The sequence below is a fragment of the Spermophilus citellus genome (genome assembly GCF_964194105.1).
Source record: "Spermophilus citellus genome assembly, chromosome: 12".
In the NCBI taxonomy this organism is placed as follows: Eukaryota; Metazoa; Chordata; class Mammalia; order Rodentia; family Sciuridae; genus Spermophilus; species Spermophilus citellus.
The window spans coordinates 127,726,776-127,746,003 of NC_138198.1; the positions used below are offsets into that span (position 1 = coordinate 127,726,776).

The 19,228-nt window shown below is 49.8% G+C and overlaps 1 protein-coding gene across 1 annotated transcript in view; it reads left to right on the top strand.

Annotated features, from left to right (window-relative positions):
• TSHZ1 (teashirt zinc finger homeobox 1) overlaps window positions 1-19,228 on the top strand; it is a 71,287-nt gene that overhangs the window by 46,980 nt on the left and 5,079 nt on the right. The gene's annotated exons all lie outside the window — the stretch shown is intronic.

Genomic DNA, 19,228 nt, shown 5'->3' on the forward strand with positions numbered 1-19,228 from the left:
TTAAGAGGAATTGCACTCTGATTCTTAGGTGCTTAGCAAACTATTTAGAGATTAAGGTACTGCTCTGGGAGGGGCTTTGTGGTAGGATCTCCTGAAGGCTGCTCAGGACACATGCCCCTCCATACTCAAGACCCCCTGCCCTTCTGGGGGAGGGACCCTAAAGAAATAAATCAGGACAAGCCCATCAGCACGTGCATACTTAAATGTCACTTCAAAAGTTTCATTTTTAGTTGCAAGTCTGTTTTGGGTTCTGTTTTTGCCATCTCTAGTTAGGAACTTGGTAGGTGCCTTTTGCTCCATTACATGTCGGTCCAAGATGCACCGTGCATAACCGGCAAAGTAAATGTCCACTTCCTGTTTCTTCTGATTTTTAAGAGTTCAGTGCATAGAAGTGTTATTAAAAGAGTTTTTTCTTTGCAATAATTTATATATGCTTCTGTTTGAAAATATTCTGATTTACCGGAGCAGTTTCACATGCAGAAGAGTATGATTCTCCCTTGTTCTAATCTTGGACCACGCTGGAAAGAAGCTGACTTGGACCTCTTCTTCCCTTTAAACCCCACCTCTGAGCTGGAGAAGAACATGTTCTAGAGGAGAAATTTGTCTTTTGGTGGTATCCTTCTCTGCCGCTCGCCCGAGGTGGGACCCCGGGCCCGTCCTGCATGTGCACTTGAGGAAGGAGCACTTTCGCAGAAGTAAACTCCGCTCTTTCCTGCTGTCGTTTTTGATTTGGGCTGTGTCCTGACGGGCGTTTGAAGCTAACATGAAATGCAGTGCCTGCCTGACCCATTTTAGCAGCCCATTATCATAATTTCACTGTCGTATGGCCACTGAGTTAATGTACTTACAAATGACAGAGAAAGTGTGTTACATGACCTTAGGGTTTTCAAAAATTAAATGACGTCGTGGGTCGTATTTCAAAGAATAGCTAAGGAGAACGGTTTTCTTTCCTGCATGAAGCGTCACTGTGCATAGCAACAGGATATTGTATTTCTTTTTTATTACACAAAAATGTGAAGCTTTTAAATTCCTAGATTTCCCACATAAAATTTAACATTGGGGTAGGAATGAAATACCAGTGGATAAATCTGCTTCTCCCATCTCTTCCTCCATCACTCCAGATGAGACCCCTTCAAACTCAGGGCTGCAGAGATCCTTGGTAATTCCTGTCTGATGGTGACTTAGTGTCTCCCCACCTTACAGGAAGCTTGCAAATTCCTACCTAAAACACAGCGACATCCTCACGTTCCCTGAAGTGCTCTTGCTGGGTCTGGGCAGCAGCGATTCAGTTTCTTCTGTGCTTAGGAGTCGTGTTTGGCGTTGGGAAGCCCGTGTCCTCAGCTCCATGGGGCCTCAGGAAATGCCCTGCAGGAGTGATGCGGGCACCCAGTGTGGGCCTGCTGCGCTGCCTGGCTGAGCAGTGCTCTGGACCCCAGCCGGGGCACACCTAGCACAGGGCTGCCGGAGGCGCCCAGCCCCAGGCTGTGAGGCACACAGTGGTGGAGTCCAGGACCAGGGTCTCCCTGTCCTCCCACTTTGCCGTACAAATCAACTCGTTCACCTGTCCCAGAATTCTCTTTCCCAGTTGGGAATACTGAAGGCAAGCAGTAGCTCTCTGAAGAGCCCTCAGGACTTGAGTGCAGTGCTTTGATTTATAGATGGGAGAAAGTGCCGGCCTCCACATATCAAGAGCGCAGAGCCCTTCCTCGTGAGCCTCTGTGGAGATACACAGGCCTGTGGAAGCAGAAGGCAGCTCTGGGTGGTGTCTAGCTGCTTGCAGACTGCTCAGGCTTTCCAGCGGCATCCACCCTGCAGGCAGAAGTCCTGATTATTGACACAGTCCTTAGGAAGTACCACACAGTGGTAGGAAGAACAACCCTGTGTCTTCATGGAAAACCAAAAAGTGCTTCTGACTTGGAGCAGCCTGAATTTCCTTCTGGCCTCCACATGCAGATGTGGTTGGTGGAGCCTGAGTCCAGGACCTGGATGTCCATCGGGCAGGTGCTGAGTCAAGAACCTGCTGTGCACTGTGGCTCACATAGGAGTGGGGCAGTGCGGGGGGGGGGGGCTCCCCAAGAGTCTCCTTAGTGCAACTTGTAGCCTTACAAATGTCATCTCTTGTGAGGACCCTGGCAGTATTGACATAAAGAATTTTATTTAAAGTTACTTAAATTTGATGACTCTTCTAAATTTAATCTGCTCTGTGTTATGCACCAAAATTAAGTTTCAGGGGGAAAAGACGTGGTTGCAATGTGTGCTTAGAAATGACTTGTCATAGTGAGAAAATATTTTAACCCAAACAATTAGAGCATTAAAAGATTTTTCTGATATAGCCCCAAAGTTGTTTTCTATTGCAGATGTGGTGGCTCTGAAAATTGCTTTATTTCCTTGATTTCAGCAGATGCAGATTGTATGGCTGCATTTTTTTTTCCTGGAAACGAATATATACCATGATTGCAGAAATATTAAAATCTCTCCCCTGGGAGGAGAAACCTCATTTTATACCCTAACTCTGCCCACAGCCAGCAAAGACGGGTCTGAAGTTGTCCTCTCCCAGTCTGGACAAATGATATCAGCAGAAAACAAGGTGTGTGCTATTTTGGACACAAAGGATGGCCAAAGGATCCTGCAGACTCCCTCTCACCCACAGACCATCCAGCCAAGCTATCGGCTGTGTGTGGGCACAATTGCAAGGATCTTTGGGAGAGTTAGCAGGATGAGGACCAGAGAGGGAATCATGGAGACGGAAGGTTGCAAGATGCTTCCAGGGCACAAACCGTGGCCGGCTTTGAGGGGGTCCCGACACTTTGCAAGTAATGGGTTTTGTGTGCCTCAGAATCTGGGGGAGACATTAGGAGTGGAGAGGAGAGAGGAGAGGGGGCCCAGTCCCTTCCGTGGACAAGTGTTCAGGCACAGTTGAATCAGAGCCTCTGGGTACAAGATGCTCTCCCTCCTCAAGTTTCTGCCCTGGATTGCAGAAATGTCTGCAGTGGGCATTCTTCAGAGGAGGGGAGGGGCCCTTGCATGCGTATTTAGCTCAGACCCATGCTGGAATGGGAGAGAGGTGGTGCATGTTGGGCATCAGGGGAGTGGATAAAATGGACGTTCTACAACCCTTGTTGCACGATGCCCTGCATGGAGCTTGGCATTGTCTACAGGCAGGACAGACAGGGCCACCCCTTACAACTGTACCTTCTAAATGAGTCTCAGGGACAAGGTCAGAGTCCCCCTCCCCAGAGTCGGCCTCTCCAGAAGCATGGGTATGAAGGGGTTTATTAGTACCATAAATCGCCTTGCCTGTCAGTCAAACGTTAAGAAAGGCAGGTCATGATACTGGCCATTTTGGTGACAGAATGTAAATCACTGAAGGTTAAATTATTAGATAATTTGAGAACTTAACAGTTTGCATTCTGCACTTCCCATTGTTTTGCTGACTTGCACTTTTCTGGGCTGTCTGGGATTTTATTAACGTCTTGAAGACATCGCTCACCTCCTTCCTCTTCATTTTCCAATGGGCACATTTTCCCAGGAAGCAGAGCTGCAATCCTGCTGCCTGCAGCCGCTGCTCCAAAAAGATTGCTGTATTTTCATTGACATGCAGTGCATTACCATAATTGGCTTTTCTACATGATAGGAGAGAGGAAATAATAATGTCATTTTATTTACAGCCAGAGTGTCGCTTTATGAGACTTCTCCAAGTTTCTGCCATGCTGTGTAGGTCAAATGACATCTTTTGATCAGTCCTGTCCAAAGACATCAAAGCTGAGTGGCATGTAATGGAGACCTAGTGACAAACCAAATCTAGAAAAGAAATAAGACTGCCAGTTTCCCATTAAACAGCCTGCTAAACAGCACAGCTTCCCCGTGTCGGCTACGAGACCACTCTGACCACCTAAATCAGGGGAATGAAAGGAGCCTGAATTGGACATTAGTACTGCAAATGACTGCAGTGATTGCCGCGACTTCCCGCCACCCCCTCCCCAAAAATCAGCAAGCAAACCATGCGAGTTACAGTGAGACTGCTCTATGCCCGCTCCTTCCTCTCCTGCCACTTGCTGGTTTTCTGATCTGGTTTATTTAGGTTTGACATCAGCCAAATGGTGTAGCAGGATATCTCTGACAGATATTCTTACTGATTTAACGGGAGGCACAGCTCAGGAAAGATGGATCTTCTGAGACAAGATTTCAGAGTGGTTGTTTTTTCCTTTTCCACCCCATTTTCTTCCTTTATGATTCCGGTTGATGTGTTGTTCCTATTCACAGTCAAATCATTAGAGCTGCCAGAACTTTTGAAGAACTGTGTGTGATCGACGACGAAGGCTTAGCGTTGACTGATACCCGTGCTAGGTGGCCAGCATCCTGGAAATGGGATTTTTAGAAGTATTTTTAAATGAGTATTTAATCCTAGAGATTGATAAAAGAGGTGTTGTCTGCTCTTGTAGGGAAAGGTTCACCTTCCCAGGTGATCGGGCCACAGGGACTTACGTTTATATTGTATATGAAAAAAGCCACGTGCATTTATCTGCATCGCTTGCTTTGCCTCAAACCAGCATGCACTCATTCTCCAATTCATCATTCCCACCACTAGCTACCCAGCACTTACTGTGTTCCAGGCGCTGTATTAGCTTCCAGGACCCAGAGGCCTCTGAGATGTTGTCCCATGCTCAAAGGGACTGGTCCAGCAGGAGGACATAACTCTAGACTCATAAACTGCCCTGTTCCATGAGCAAGCAGCCCCTGGCCACTGAGGCTGTGTGGGTCCAGCGGGTTCTGGGGGGCTGGCCAGTGAGTTGGCTGGAGCCTGCTCAGTGGCAGGAGGCTGTTGGCTGGAGCAGAGAAGCACTCCACAGGGAGAGCTGAGGAGTCATGGTTGGAATCAGGCGATTTTGGCCCTCTTTTATGCAAGTAAAATATACATAAAAGTTGTCTTATTGACCCTCTTAGAGTCAATTCAGTGATGTATGTGAAGAGCGTTTTCAGGGTTGGGTGCCATCCACACCCCAAAGAAATTCCCTAGAACGTCTAGAACTCACTTCTCATCCCCAGCTGAAGCTCCTCCCCAGCACCCTGGCTCCTGGCGACTGCAGAGCTACTTCCTGTCTCTGTGACAGAGCCTGGGCGCAGCAGCCAGAACGTCCCCACGGGGACCTGTGGCCGCCCATCAGTGGCAGTCCCAGAAATGCCTCCTCTGCAGCCTGTCACGGCCAACACCTGTGGCCACAGCAGAAGTGCCCAGGACCAATTTTGTTGACCTTCATGGAGACAAAGGCCGTTACCCATGGAGGTGGCTGTGTGCAGCAGTGGCCGCACACAGGAGAATTTTATCAAGTGGTCCAGAGCTCCCTGATTCCTGGCTGGCACAAGCCACCTGCGGAAGGCCCTCCACATCTTCTTGGTTGTGTGAACACCTCACAGAGCCACTTTCCCGCAGTTTTTCATGTGGAGTGATGGAGGGTGATGGTGGGCTTTTCCTAGAGGGTTGGCGAGGGGCTGACCCAGTTTATTCCAGTGGGGCCCTTAGGGTCATGCCTGGCCCAGAGCAGAGGTTCGGCGTGGATTACCTGTTGCCACAGCGATCTTTTCATGCAGAGCAGATGTGCATATGGAGGTTGAGAAGATGGTCTTTGGGTATAGATATTTACTGAATAACAAATTTTTTCTTTTGAAATAATAGTATATTATTAGTCCTCCCAAATAAATTATTTGTGTACTGAGAGAAACCATCTCTCTGGGTGGATCATTATTTTTTTGTTTTATTCCTATTTGAGATTAGATTTCAGTGTTGCCACTGTGGGAAAACGCGTCTGACAACTGTGGTGGGCTTTTCCATTTCCACAGAGAACATGTTCTCACGGTGGCTCCCGGCAGCCACTGTGGGTGTCTGAGAGTTCTTAGCATCAAACATCCTTCTCCACATCTGCCTCAGCTTGGCGGACGTCCACTTTGGAGCCCACTCCACCGCGTAGCTCGGATTCTGTTAGAATGTCTTTCTTTCTCCCATTGAGCTAAAGAATCCTCATTGACTTAAGAAAGCTCAGCATCCTTTCCAACTGGTCTCATGGGCGTAACCAGAGGAAGCAGCCAGAGGGAGAGAGACACCTGGAGGCTGTTGGTGGGGGACCGGTGGCCTGAGTAGGGCAATGCTGTGGGAGCATGGGGAGATGCTTTTCTTTGTTTCTTATCCCCCCAAACAAAGCTGACTTAAGACCTTTCCTAGACACTGTTGCCTCAGCCTTGGGCATTCTGTAAGAATCCCACCTCCTCTGAGCACCTCTGGATGTGTTCAGATTGGAGCAGTAATTAGTTCATGGGCTCCAAGTATCCACCAGTTATGTGGAGCATGGCTCCCGCCTCTGCTCTGGGTATCAGAAGGAGAGTGTGGAGGAAGCCGGGGACTGGGATCCGGACCAGCCTTCAGTACCTTGGCAGTCAGGAAACTTTGTCTCTCCTTCCCTCAAGGATGCAAATGAAGAGTGAAATCCATTCACCTGCTGAAGTCACTTCTCAGGTGCCCCAGGCATCCTGGGCCTTCAGTCTTCCTGAGCCCCATCCCTGGCGTGCTCAATAATGCAGCAGGATCTTGCTCACCAAAGTGTCACCTGTCGGGTGAGTTGTGCCCGTGCCGATCTGAAGTGACAGCCATCTTTGAGCACCAGCGGCTTCGAGTGACTTCCCTTTCATCATTTGTGTTGGGAAGGGAACATTTTCGACAAGGTGGCTTCCTCTTCCCCCTGTTCTTTCTTCTTGCCCCTCCCCCTCCCCTCTCCCCACTCTCCGAAGCACCTGATCAAAACATTATCACTGACAAAGGCCTCTCTCCAAATTCAATGAGTCCAACCAGCCTGGGACTCTCGTGAAGAAAGAGAGTACGAGGCTGATGTGCGCGAAGTTAATGAATCTCTGAGCCTGGGAAATGCGGCCTAGCCGCCTGCCTTCCTCTCTAGCTCCCTGTAAAGAATGTATGGAAGTTAGTTACGTGGCGCGATTCTAACATCTGTCCTGCCCCATAATGGCAATTTGTATAAGTAATGGAAACAGGTTAAATACTTCCATTCTAATGTTGCCAGCAGGGACGAAAATGAACATTTCAATGAAATCATCTCGACAGAGCGAGCGGGGAGGGGCGTTGACGGATTCCTCCACTCCCTTTGGTGATGGGAGCCTAATGAGAACGCGGGATGTATGGCTTATCAGATGGAAGGGGAAGAGCAAGGAAGTCTCAGAGATGGAATCGCGGCTGCAGCCAGCACCCCATCTCCCTGGCAGACCTTTACTAATAACCTGCTCTTTTCATTCTAAGGGAGCTGGGGAAGGGGGGTCTCTGTGTTCCTCTAATGGGCTGCCTGCGAGGGTTCTCTCCAGCTGAGAACCACAAGGGTGATCCTGTCCCCTGGCTGAGGACCCTGTGTAAGATGCAAAGGGGGAGGAGGGCCTCCTTCTGGTTCCCTTATAATTATGAATAATCTGCTTTTATAATGGCCTTCTCTTTGCCTACAGAGTCACTTTACTTTCTGAAGTTGCTCATGTGAAGAACAGCCATTTTATGTGAATTGCTAGTGCTGTTTACAAAGATCTCGAAATTGGAACGGAATTCTTTGTCACAGTGTGCCTTACACACATGCCTTGTAGTGCTAGCAAGGGAGTTCTGGGCGATACCAAGTGGCTCAGAGCCCCCTGGCTCCAAGCACGTCAATGTTCAACGCAGGTTCACACTGAAACAATGTGCTCAGGCCGGTATTTTCCAGTGCCCTGTCTTTCTCCTGCTAGACTGTATCATTATACATCAACATGAGTTACAAATGAGACAGTCAGTTAGCCTGCTACATTAAGTGGCAATATCTGAATGATTCCAAGGATACAAATTGAGAGCCTGGCAAACACTGAGCATCTTCTGTTGAAAGAAAGCATCTTTCACTTTTCGTTGAGGTTTTGCCATGGCAGGAGCAGACACGGTGTGAGCTTGTTCCATTGTGTCAGTGGGCATTTGGAGTAACTGGCTGGCCCCTGGGAGGTTTTCAGGACAGACAGCCCTGCCCTGCGGAGAGCACAGCATGTCCAGGGAAGCCTTCTCTTGTTGCCCCTGCTCTTTGAGCAGAGCACACCCTTTAGCTTGTCTCACCAAGGAACAATGGTGATGACCGGGCAGCACTCTGGGAGCACGTACCCGCCGTGGAGGACAGGCGGGAGGTTCAGTAAGCAACTTCATCATATGCATAATGGGGTGCAGATCAAGACCTAGGTGGGGATACAGATTTAACTGCAGACTCGAGGGAATTTGAAACTTTGCTACATTTAGCCATGAAAAAACAAATACAGCTGTCACTTCTCACCATCCTCAAAATGACTGCTGACAAGAGCAAGTCTTGTTTTCTTTAAAGAAATAAAGATGTTTTAAACAATTTACAATTTGACAAATAGTTTTTATCTAACTTGGGGAAGATATGATGTTTGTGCCTCATTATATAGTTACAGTTTGAGATTAAAATATTTTTTCAGACAATATGTGTGTATTTACACTGTGAACCATCAGGGCACACATGGTTGGTGTCATATTAAGCTCTAGCAGGGACTGTATACATTGCCTTATGTCCACTTGCATTAGAATGCACGGAATTTCATGTTACTGTAGATGACAGCACATCTTTAGGGACACATTGGCATCCAGAAGGCACATTTTATGACAAAAAATATTAAATTATAAAAAATGAAGTCTAACCATAAGATCCCCTCGTCCCATTCCCATTTCAGGAGTGGTGGGGTCTGTGTATTTAAACATTTTTTACTGACACACGTGTGCACACACTTGGGCACACAGGTGTGCTCTGGGAGGCTGGCCGTTCCCTTCCTGCCCTGGCTCCAGCCAGCTTCCCCTGGGCCTCAAGGTGGCTTCATGCGCTCCCCCACCCCCATGGACAGGACACACTGTGCCTGTTGGCACTGTCACATTCTGTACCATCCCGTAGGCTCAGCAAGGGCGGGGGAGTGACGGCAAAGCTGTTTTGACACAAAAAGAAATAGCAGAAATGATGATTTGGAGGCTTTGTTTTATTTGATGGGAGAAATGTCATTTATTTCTATAAGTGATTGTAAAAGAAGAATTTTATCCTGCAGTTACCACTTCCAAGCTTGCTCACTCATCACCCTTCCATGATGGGTGGAGTGGCGGGTGCTGATGGCGCAAGGGTGAGGCCTTTCATGGAGAAAAGGCTGTGGTGGCGACTATGGGTTCTGTGAACCAGTGGACTCTCACTTAAGGTTCTTTTAGGCTAAACAACTGTGCTCCTTCACCTTGTGAAGTATTTTGTTCTCCTACTATCATCACTGGAAATAAAGATCCTGCTAATACTATGACCTATTCCAGGACATGCATACCCTTACACTCCGTGGATATCTGTAAATTATAGCATGTAATGAAAACAGAAGGTTTTTGGAAAGTCTTAGTGTGTAAGGAAACAAAGGGTCATGAAAAAGAATTACTCCGGATAAACTTGTCAATTTTTATGTGCCTTTTTCTTCCTGTTTGTCTCTGTCGAGGTATAAAATTCTTCTAAAAAAGCATCTTGGAAAGCAATTATGAGCATTCACTGGTAAGAGTAAAAGTAAACCTAATTATTCTGATAAAAGCTGTGTATTCTGTTGTGATAATGTATATGTGAATTTTGACACCATTATTGTTTTAGGGGGTCTAGGGAAATCAGGAGGTTTGTGACCCCATGTTTGGTTTCAAATGTGAAGCGGTCCGAGGGAAGGGCTGGCTCCTGGTGCATCCCAGTAGTGACGACGTGCATCTGTCTGACCTCAGCATGGCTCAAGATACAAGTCCCTTAATTTGGTGCTCAAAGTTGGCCTCTAAGGTACTTGCCCATGTCAGTTGCTCACCTCGGCACCCTGATCACCAAGGGTCGGCATTCCCGTTTATCTTCTTTGTCTTAAGTATTTAGGAGTCTGGCTTTCTCCGTTTTGAAATGGGGGCTCCGATCTGAGGCCTGAGACCTGGGCGAGTTTGGGAGAATGTGACAACCCCTCTCTCTGCCTCTTGCTCTCTTGTCCCAAGACCCCTAACTGGGACCTGCAGAAGTTGAGTTTGTAGAAGTAGACTGGCCCTGAGCTGTGGGAGAGGGTAGACGGCTGCGAGGCGGCGGAGGGTGAGGTGCTGGTTCTCGGTTCGGGTGTGCAGCTCTGATGCTGCTTGCTCTGCTTGTTTCTTAACGCTGGGTTCCGCTGTTGGAAGAGGTGCACATCTGCATTTCTACACGTCTGCATTTCTAATGCTCTTGCATCAGGTGAGTCCTGCCCGCTCATGAAATTCGTTTCTACTTCCCGGAGGTCAGATCATGACCCGTGCTTAGGGTCTATTGAGCTTCCTAAGATCGGGTGCGTAGACCCAGACTCCTTATGCTCTTTCTGGATGGGGTTTGTCCTCCTCAGAGAGGGCAGTGGCCAAGGACATGTGATTTCCCGGTGTGTGGCACTGGGTCTGCATGCCTTGCGAGGACCAGCTCAGTCAGCAGAGGGGTATGCGTGTCAGTGGTAGAGAGGGCACAGCACCCACTCGGATATTCACGAGAGCGGCTTACCTTTCACCCTTCTTACTTCATTCGAACTCTACTTTTCCCAGATTCTCATGTATTTCTCCTCTTATTCTTTCTGACACCACTGAAAACCAGGGAAACCTTTCCACTGGGGTTCGCCTGCATGGTGCTTTGCACTGCTGTAACACGCAGCTGGCTGGAGGCAAAAGATCAGCATCTAATACGCTTGTGGGAAGAGCAGGAAGGGCCTTAAATGAGGTTTCTTATTTCTCACTTAATTTGAGATTGAATTCTGGGGCAGTGAGCGAATTTATTTTGGGATAGTTACCTGTGGATTCCTAATTAAAACTGGTATTGGGAAAAAACAGAGATCATTTTATTTACACACCCTGCAGTTCTTAAAAATGGCTTCTCCTGGGGCTCAGGTGAAGTGATAGTTCTGTTACAAATCAAATGCCTAAGTAAACCAGAACATTAACGATGGGTACGATGAGCTAAAATTTGCCAAAGTGATAGAAAACTTTTTGTCCTTGTCACCTTAGAGCAGAAGTAGCCCTTTCAGCTTTGCTTTGCAGGGTGGCAGCCCCCTGCACGAAATCGGGACGGTGTTGGTGAATTAATGTATCTTGCTCACACTTTTATGTTCTCTCCGGACTAAGAAGGCACGTGTTCTGCCTGTATCTGCTTTCTCTGCATTTTTCTTTCCTGATATATTCTGACTTTCATCAAAACCACCTGCTTTCTCCACGATGAAGGTGGGAGCTCCTTTACAAGTGATCAATTATAAATTTGGGAGAAGGTGTGTTTTGCAAGATTCTGCAGTGAATCGAAGGCATACATTCATCACTGAGGTGTGTGCAAACCCCTTTTGTGAATTGGCCCCTTGGAGTAGATGTATTTTGATATAGTGGCCATCTGCTCATGGGTATCACATTTGCTAGTCTAAAAAAATAGTTTGATGTAGATAAACATGTAATTTGGTATGATCATATAGTTTCACCAGGTGGCAATACAATAGCCAAGTTTGGTTTTTACGGTAAGGCAGTGGCCAGGCAGAGACTGAAGACCTGCATTTTGTATTTGTCACTTTTAAATATCCATTTTCCTCCTTCACAGCCAACTCTCAATTATGCGCACTGATCGGGAAAGCTGAGAGTAGGTGAACCAGGTCCCCACACCTCCCGCTGCCAGCTGCCTCCCGCAGCCAAGGGCCGTCTGAGAGCAGAACTGCCGTCTGGCCCGGGTTCCTGCTGCTCCCCTCTCTCCACCCTTCTTTGGCAGAGGTCCTCAGTCCACGAAGCTGCTGAAAGGCAGAGGGACGGGGAAGGAGAAGGGGCCCGGATGATCAGCTGGCCCACATTTGCTGTCTGCCTGTCAGGTGGCCGTGGGTCGGCTTGCATGAGACAGGCAAATTGCTGTCCCCTTCCTATTGTTTCTGCTTAGAGGTGCTCACAGTGGCTCTGGTGGCAGGAGGCTAAGGGGCTGCTCCTGTGGTGGGGCAAAGACAGCACACCTGTGCACAGACCACACTCGTGTTCAAGACCGAGGCCCTGAGGCGTGGTGCCTGATGAGGCTGCTCCCTGGCTTGCAGAAGCCCTTCTGTGTCCTTATGTGGAAGGCGCTAGTCGGCTCTCTGCACAAGCCTACCCCGGGGACTCCACCCTCTTGACCTGAGCACCTGCTGGTGCTCTCACAGAGAAATTCTGGGGGTGCAACCTCTAGACCACAGCAGCAGATAAACAGAGCTGGGCTTCATGAGGACCCTGATTCTTTCATCTCCACGAATACTCCTGCAACCCCCAGAGTCACCCTCATTGCCATGTGTGCTGCTGGGGACCCAGAAGCCTGAGGGGTGCGATGGCGTGGGGGCCCACCCTATCCATATCACTGAGCCGTGGTCCCCGGGCTCTGGCCTCCAGCCCGTGCCTTCTGTGTTCTCTCCCCATGTCACACTTCTCATGGGGATCGGTCCTTGCATAGGGAACCGCAGTGGCACTACATTTGCCTTGGCCTGTCAAGACAAATGTGCATCCATCTCTCCTGTTCCTGCTGCTCTGTGTCCAGGCTGCCTGGGGAGTACCTCTCTCTTTGGATCAGCCTCTCTGCCCAGGGTCGCTGATGGAGCCGCTGTGTGTGACAGTGTAGGCTGGTAGGGACTGGTCTCCAGAAGTCTCTGCCCATTCCTCCCTGACACGGACACAGCATATCCGAGCACTCCTGTGTCCAGACCCTGGGTCTGGGCTGGAGATTTCCACCCGTACAGCCTTCTTGTACCAACCTTCTTGTTCTTCCCAGGCCGAAACTCTTGAGATGAAACCCAGTTGGCTCTGGCTCCTTCCAAGGAGTTCTTGCCCTGGGAGGACAGACTCTTGTCACCCACTTTTGGAAGGGTAGGGGCCTTCCTGGGTGGTCCTGGGGGTAGAGCTGGGCACTGGCGTACTGCATTAGAAGAAAGGCGTCTGAAGGGCAGAGCAGCTTGGAAGCCCACCTCTGCTGCCTGCTGGCTGAGCTGAGGGAGGGGGCTCAGCCCCCTGGTGTTCAGTACAACATGGAAAAGTAGAGGGCCAAGTGCCGCCTGGGGTGCGCCTTAGAAGTGCTGGGGCAGGTGCTCTGGATGTTATTACTATCATAACTGGGACTTTGGAACTAAGCCCTCCCAGAGGGGTCTTGGAATGGAGGGTGGAAGGGCAAGGTGAGTCTGGTGGACACCCACAGAATCAGTCTGGAACATTCCATGGCATTCCCTCCTGTTCCTGTCTCTGTGGGGCTGTTGAACCCCTCCTACCCACTAAAGGCTGTGGCGGCCCACTGTTTGTGCCCTTCTGTGGTCAGGAAGCCTCAGAGTAAGAGCTAGCCTGACCTGCCCTTTGGCTGCAGGCGCACAGGACTGGCAGTAGCAGCACCGTCCAGGATGGGTCCATGAGCAAGGTGGGGGACGTGCTTCCGTGGGGAGGGTGGGTGGCCGCTTCCCAGGGTCAGAAGGCGGCTTTAGGTCCATGGTCTAAAGTATGGGGTGGCGGACAGAAGCCCCGAGGCTGCCCTGAGTGGGTTTGTGCTTCTTCGTGTGTGTCGTGTAAATTCTTGACAGAGTTGAAGAATACATGTGACCAGCTCAGAGGACATCACAGATGGTAAAATAGCTGAGGGAGAGAAGCACAGGACTGAGTACCCAGAAGAGCATGCGAAAGTCCAACTGCTGCAGGGTTCAGAAGGAGGTGAGACTGAAGTCGGCGGCCGTGGTAGCTGCAGGCCCAGGCCACTGACTGCACGGGGAGGCCTCGCCCCCTCTCACTGTCTGCAGGGCTCTGTCCACCTCCCAAAGCAAACCTAGGTGGACGTGGAATTAGGGACCAGTGTGGGAGGGACGTGGAGGCAGCCAGTGTGTGGAGGACTGAGTGCAGCTGGGGCAGGGCCCACGATGCTGTCACCAGCTCCATCTGCACCCCTGCTTGTCACTCAGTCCCCTTCAGTTTTCAATATCAAAAAAAAATAGAAGTAACAGTCAACAGAACCTCCCTGACATCACTGCCTCGGCCAGGTGTTCTCTGGGCTCAAGGTCCTATGGTGGCTGTGGCTCCTGGTGCCCAGTGGAGTCTGTGTTGGCTAATTCATTCTAGAAGCCCTGTGCAGCAGCTAACCTGTGTTTGTCAAACTGAAAGCTCTGAAGAAGATTTTGAAAACACGCATGTTTATCAAAGAGCCACTCCACTAGACAGTAGATTACCCGTGCGTTCATTATCTGGAGGAGACCACTGTTAACATTCTCTGAAAAGGATGTTCCCATGGAACTCCCTGTACAGCTGTGTCTTCTGCCCCTCCCCCTTAATGACTTGCTCATGTCATTAGAGCACCCTTCATGTTTGAGTGACATTGCCTCCTAGGACCGCTCTAACTCACTCACTGGCCCTACCCTTGAAGATTCAGACTGGGGCCAGTTTTACGTGGCCTAATACTGTAAAGGACATCTTTGCACAGAAAGCTTTTTTCTGCACTTCATATTATCTTCTTAGATTATACTTCCAAAAATAAATTTATTGGGTCAGATGTCAGATTTTTAAATTCTCTCCTTTTATTCTTTTTTGAGATTCTTTTATTTATAACACCATGTCTGGCACTTAAAAAAGTCCCCTAAATACTTCATACAGAACAAATTTGGGTCATTATTCATTCATTTCTCCATGTCTACCCAGCACTTGGATGCTCAGGGAGACAAAGGTGGTAGCTGGGGACTAGCAGCAGGAGGGGAAGTGCCTGCACGGGGGTCGGGGGACCTGAGCTCAGCTGGTTCGCACTCTGTGCCACTCGGTGGGAGTCAGACAGCCTCCCTGGGTCTCAGTGCTGTAATGTGGGCATGTTGGTGATACTTGAAGTGCAGTTCAGCGGGGCATGGGGAGGCAGGTGCTGGGCCCTGAGCCATGGGCCTTGCTCAGTGTTAGGTGAGTGAGAAAGCCCCGGGGTGAGGGCAGACAGGGAAATGTCCTTGTTCCTGCAGAGAGAAGCAATCCTGGGCAGCAATACTGCCATGAAGCAGGACATCTGAGTCCCCCTTGAGGGAGAGTGGCTTTCACCAGGCAAAGAAGGGGCCCCTCAGACAGCATGCCTCTAGGGAGATGGGCTGCCATGGCCAGATGGACAGGAGGGCCTGGGGGCAGGGGCTGGCTGTGGTGGACTGCAACTGGGAGGCAGAGCCAGGGGCAGCCTGGAGGAGTGTTGGGAAGCGGGTGGGAGGAGGCTGGTGGAGGCTGTCACAACAGCCCTGAGGTTGCAGTGGGTGGGCGGAGCTGGGTGTGGCTGGAGGCGGGGCCTCAGGGAGTGCCTCCTGGTAGCCTACACCTGTTCTCTGATGCTGCAGCGCCGAGTGAGGACCTTGTACGGAAGAGGGATGGCAGGGCCGTGGAAGGGTGTCCTGTGTGCACCTCGCTCACCTCCTGCCTTCCTCAGACACGGGCGCTCAGGCAGCCTTGCCGAGGCGGCGCAGAAAGGCTGGTGTTGGTGGGTTGGCTGGGGTGTGGAGGGCTTTGGTGCTACAGGCAGGCAGATGTGGGAGTTATGGCTGACAGAGCCAGCTGCAGGGGAATGGCCATGCAGATGACACAACCCGGAGGCGCAGAGCTCGGGAGGGCAGATGGGAGGCCAGCACTGAAGCCCTGGGCCACTCCCAGGAGTGTAGCAGGCAGAAGGAGCAGAAGCCACCTCCAGACAGGACAGGGGCATCTGGAAGGGGAGTGTGCCAACCTTGGGGCAGAGAGGCCCAGAGCTAGCCTTCACTGGGACCATGCTGGGCTGCCTCCTTCCTGAAGATGCCCTGCAGCCTACCCGTCATACTCCAGGACATGGCTCAGGGGGACAGGGTGATGCCACCTCTTCCAAGTCAGCTCTGCAGAGTGTGCATGTGGACATGGCCTCTGAGGGTGTGGCTTACTGAAGAACACCTGCTTAGGAGGCCTCCTGTTTTGTGTGGTTCTGCCTGATGGTCCCAGGTCAGCATGTCTGTTGTGTTGGGGCTGTGGAATGGCCAGATGAATGTTAGCTCAAGGTAGAAGCCTCCAGGTGAGGCTGGACTGCCTCAGGAATGGACCTGGAAAGGGGCATGGTCTCAATGACCCCCATCCCACTGGGACAAGAGGAGAGCAGGACACATGAGAGGGCAGCATGGGAGGAAGCCACCTATGTCAGTGCATGCTGTCCTAGGTCCTGACACGCCACCTGACCCATCCCTCCCATCTTGTGTGGGCTCCTGTGTCCACAGAGAGGCTGAGGCTTGGCTGATACTGAGCAAGGCCTGCAGGCACACACGGTTCCCATGTCTACTTTCAGTTTAGAGAAAGCCCCCTGTGCAGTGAATTATGTCCCCCAAGTCTACATGTTGGGCTGTGCCTCCCCATGGACTGACTGCATTTGAGATGGGCTTTGGAACATTATAAAGTTAAGTGAGGCTGTAGGTGGGAACTGAATCCATAGAATTCATAGCAGTGTCCTTCACGAGGAAGAAGAGAGAGAGCTCTTCACCATCACCTGGAGGACAGGCCTCTGAGGACCAAGGGGCCATCTATAAGCCAGGAGGCTGTGCCAGAAAGTGAACTCACTGGACCTTGACCTTAGAGTTTCAGAACTGTGGGAAGTAAATATTTGTTAGGCCACCCAGTCTGCAGAATTTTAATATGCCCAAGTTGACCAATACAAAGTCATCTACAGAAATCCTCCCTTATCTGTAGTAACCTTTGGCCAACTACAGTATGAAAATATTAATTAAAAAATTCCAGAAATGATGCATAAATTTTAAATTACATGTATTCCAGTTGGGGTGATGAAAACTCACACCATCCTGCTCTGTACAGTGTGGGATGTGAATTATCCCTTTGTCCATTCTATCCACACTTTATATACTACCCTCCCATTAATCACTTAGCTGTCTCAGTTATCAGATCAACTGTGGTGGTATCACAGTGCTTATGCTGAATAACCCTTATTTTACTTAACACAGTGATTATTCTATTGTGTTATTACTTTCTATAAATCTTTTACCATATATAATTTATAATTCAAAATTTATCATATGTTTCTATCGGAAAATATATCAGATACAGAGTACTAGCTGTGGTTTCAGGCATCCGCTGGGGTCTTGGAATATATCCTCTGTGGATATGGGGGATATTGTATTATTCAGCAAACACTGATTGGTTCCCTGCTGCAGAGACCATGGCGTGCCTTTTTGTAGTCAGATGCACAGCCTGAAGGCCACTGTGACCCAGGGGTGGAGGCACAGAGAGTAATGGACCCGCAATGATGGGCTTCTCCTACTGGAGCTGAGTTAGTGCAACAGAATGTTCCATTTAAATTAGTTGCTAGGCATGAAGCCTCCTGTCACAGATGGGTGGACTCAATCTTATTGCTGCCCTACGTTTAGCTGTGCCTGAGACTTGCTGCTAGGGTGTGCTCCTGGGATGACGCATGCTCGGAGTCCTGCCAACCCTGTGGGCCCTGATGCCTTCCAGGTTCAGACAAGCTCAGCCCTGCCCAGGATACCCTGCAGCCTTCAGTGTCCTCACGAGACCCCGCAGAGGAGGAGGGCCCAAGTTCCTCCAACAGAATGGCCCAGCTAGGTTGCTTGACAGGGGATGAACCTGAGCAGAGGCCATCAAGCGGGATCCCTGGGCTGAGGGTCCAAGTCGGGAACCCTCAGAACAGAACCATCTTGAACATTCAATCATCATGAGCAAAATGAAAATGGGGTGAACTTAGCCACCTTTGTGTTCTGCAAGCCTCTCACTTTGTAGGAGGGCTGCAGAGTCATCCAAAGTTTTGCCCAGATGTCGATGCCCACAGCTGAAGACCCGGGTCTTGCACATTGATTATTTCTGATGCTAGCAGTGCAGTATTAACAGGAACTGGAATTCCTGGGCCCATCAGTGGACTGCTGGTGTGTGTTCTGCTGTGAACACGTGAACACGTGCTCAGGCTGCTCGTGCGGAGGTGGGGCTGGCTGTGTGCACAGCAGCACAGTGTGTGCGGGTATTCTGAAGGGCCTGGGTTGACCAGAGCTCTCCACATGACTGACTCAGTTTCTCTGTATGTGAGCATGCGGACGCATGTGCTCACATGCACACAGGTGATCCTGCATGTGCTAGGATCCTGCATGCTGCTCCACAATCTGAAGCCTTCCACTTGCGTGGGCAGATGCCCTCCAGTGCCCCGCCTGCCCTTGGCATCCCCCCTTGGGGCCCAGTATGCTCTCTGTCCTGCACATCACCCTCCCTTTAAATGTCTGTGTTCTTTGCCACATTCCCTTAGGATCTGGCTCTGATAACGTGATAATGAATGATTATATTTAATGAGACACCCATCTCAGGGCATATCTTTGCATTTTAATAGGGGCTTTTTGGAAAATATCTTAACCCAAAAAATTCCCCAGTTTTTTTTTTAAGAAATAAAGTACCTAGGTCAAGTAAGTTTAGGAGGTAATTCATGCAATGATCCCCCCTTGAGAATTAGGAAGATATGTGACATATTAGGTGTCTAAATTGACCTGCAGTAAACATCAAGGCTCCATCCAACACCATGTGTTCCTGTCCTTGCAGGAAATACAGGTGTCCTTACAGGACATACAGGTGGCCTGGGAGACATGGCCCTGAACCCATGAAGCCACTGTGTTGTGCAGCTGTAGGCCTGGGCAGGCGGATGGAGCATTCACTGTTGCCTTTTATAATAAAAAATGTTATCATGATAAGATTCATAGCAAAAAGGTCACCATTTTATCATTTTTAAGTGGCACTGAGAATGCTCCCATCACTGAGCTGCCACCCCCTCCTCCCATCTCAGAACTTACCCATCTTGCAAAATTGAAATGTGGCCCCCAACAGCAGCTCTCCATTCCCTGCTCCCCTGTCCCTGTCCACCACACCACTGTTCATGTCTATGCTTCTATCATAAGGACCTCACGTAAGGTGGGTCATACGGTGCCTGCCCTTTGTGACCACTCGCCTCAGGTGACACAGTGTCTTTGAGGTTCACCATGGTGTAGCAGGTGTACTGTTTTTCTTTTTAAGACTGGATGACACTCCATGCATCTTTTGCTCATCCATTCATTGATCGATGGACATTTGGCTCATTTCCTCTTTTGAGCTATGGTGTATGATGCTGCTTTGGACATTGGTAGATGGCAGTGGTTCTTGGTCACCGGTCTGGCACCCCCACAT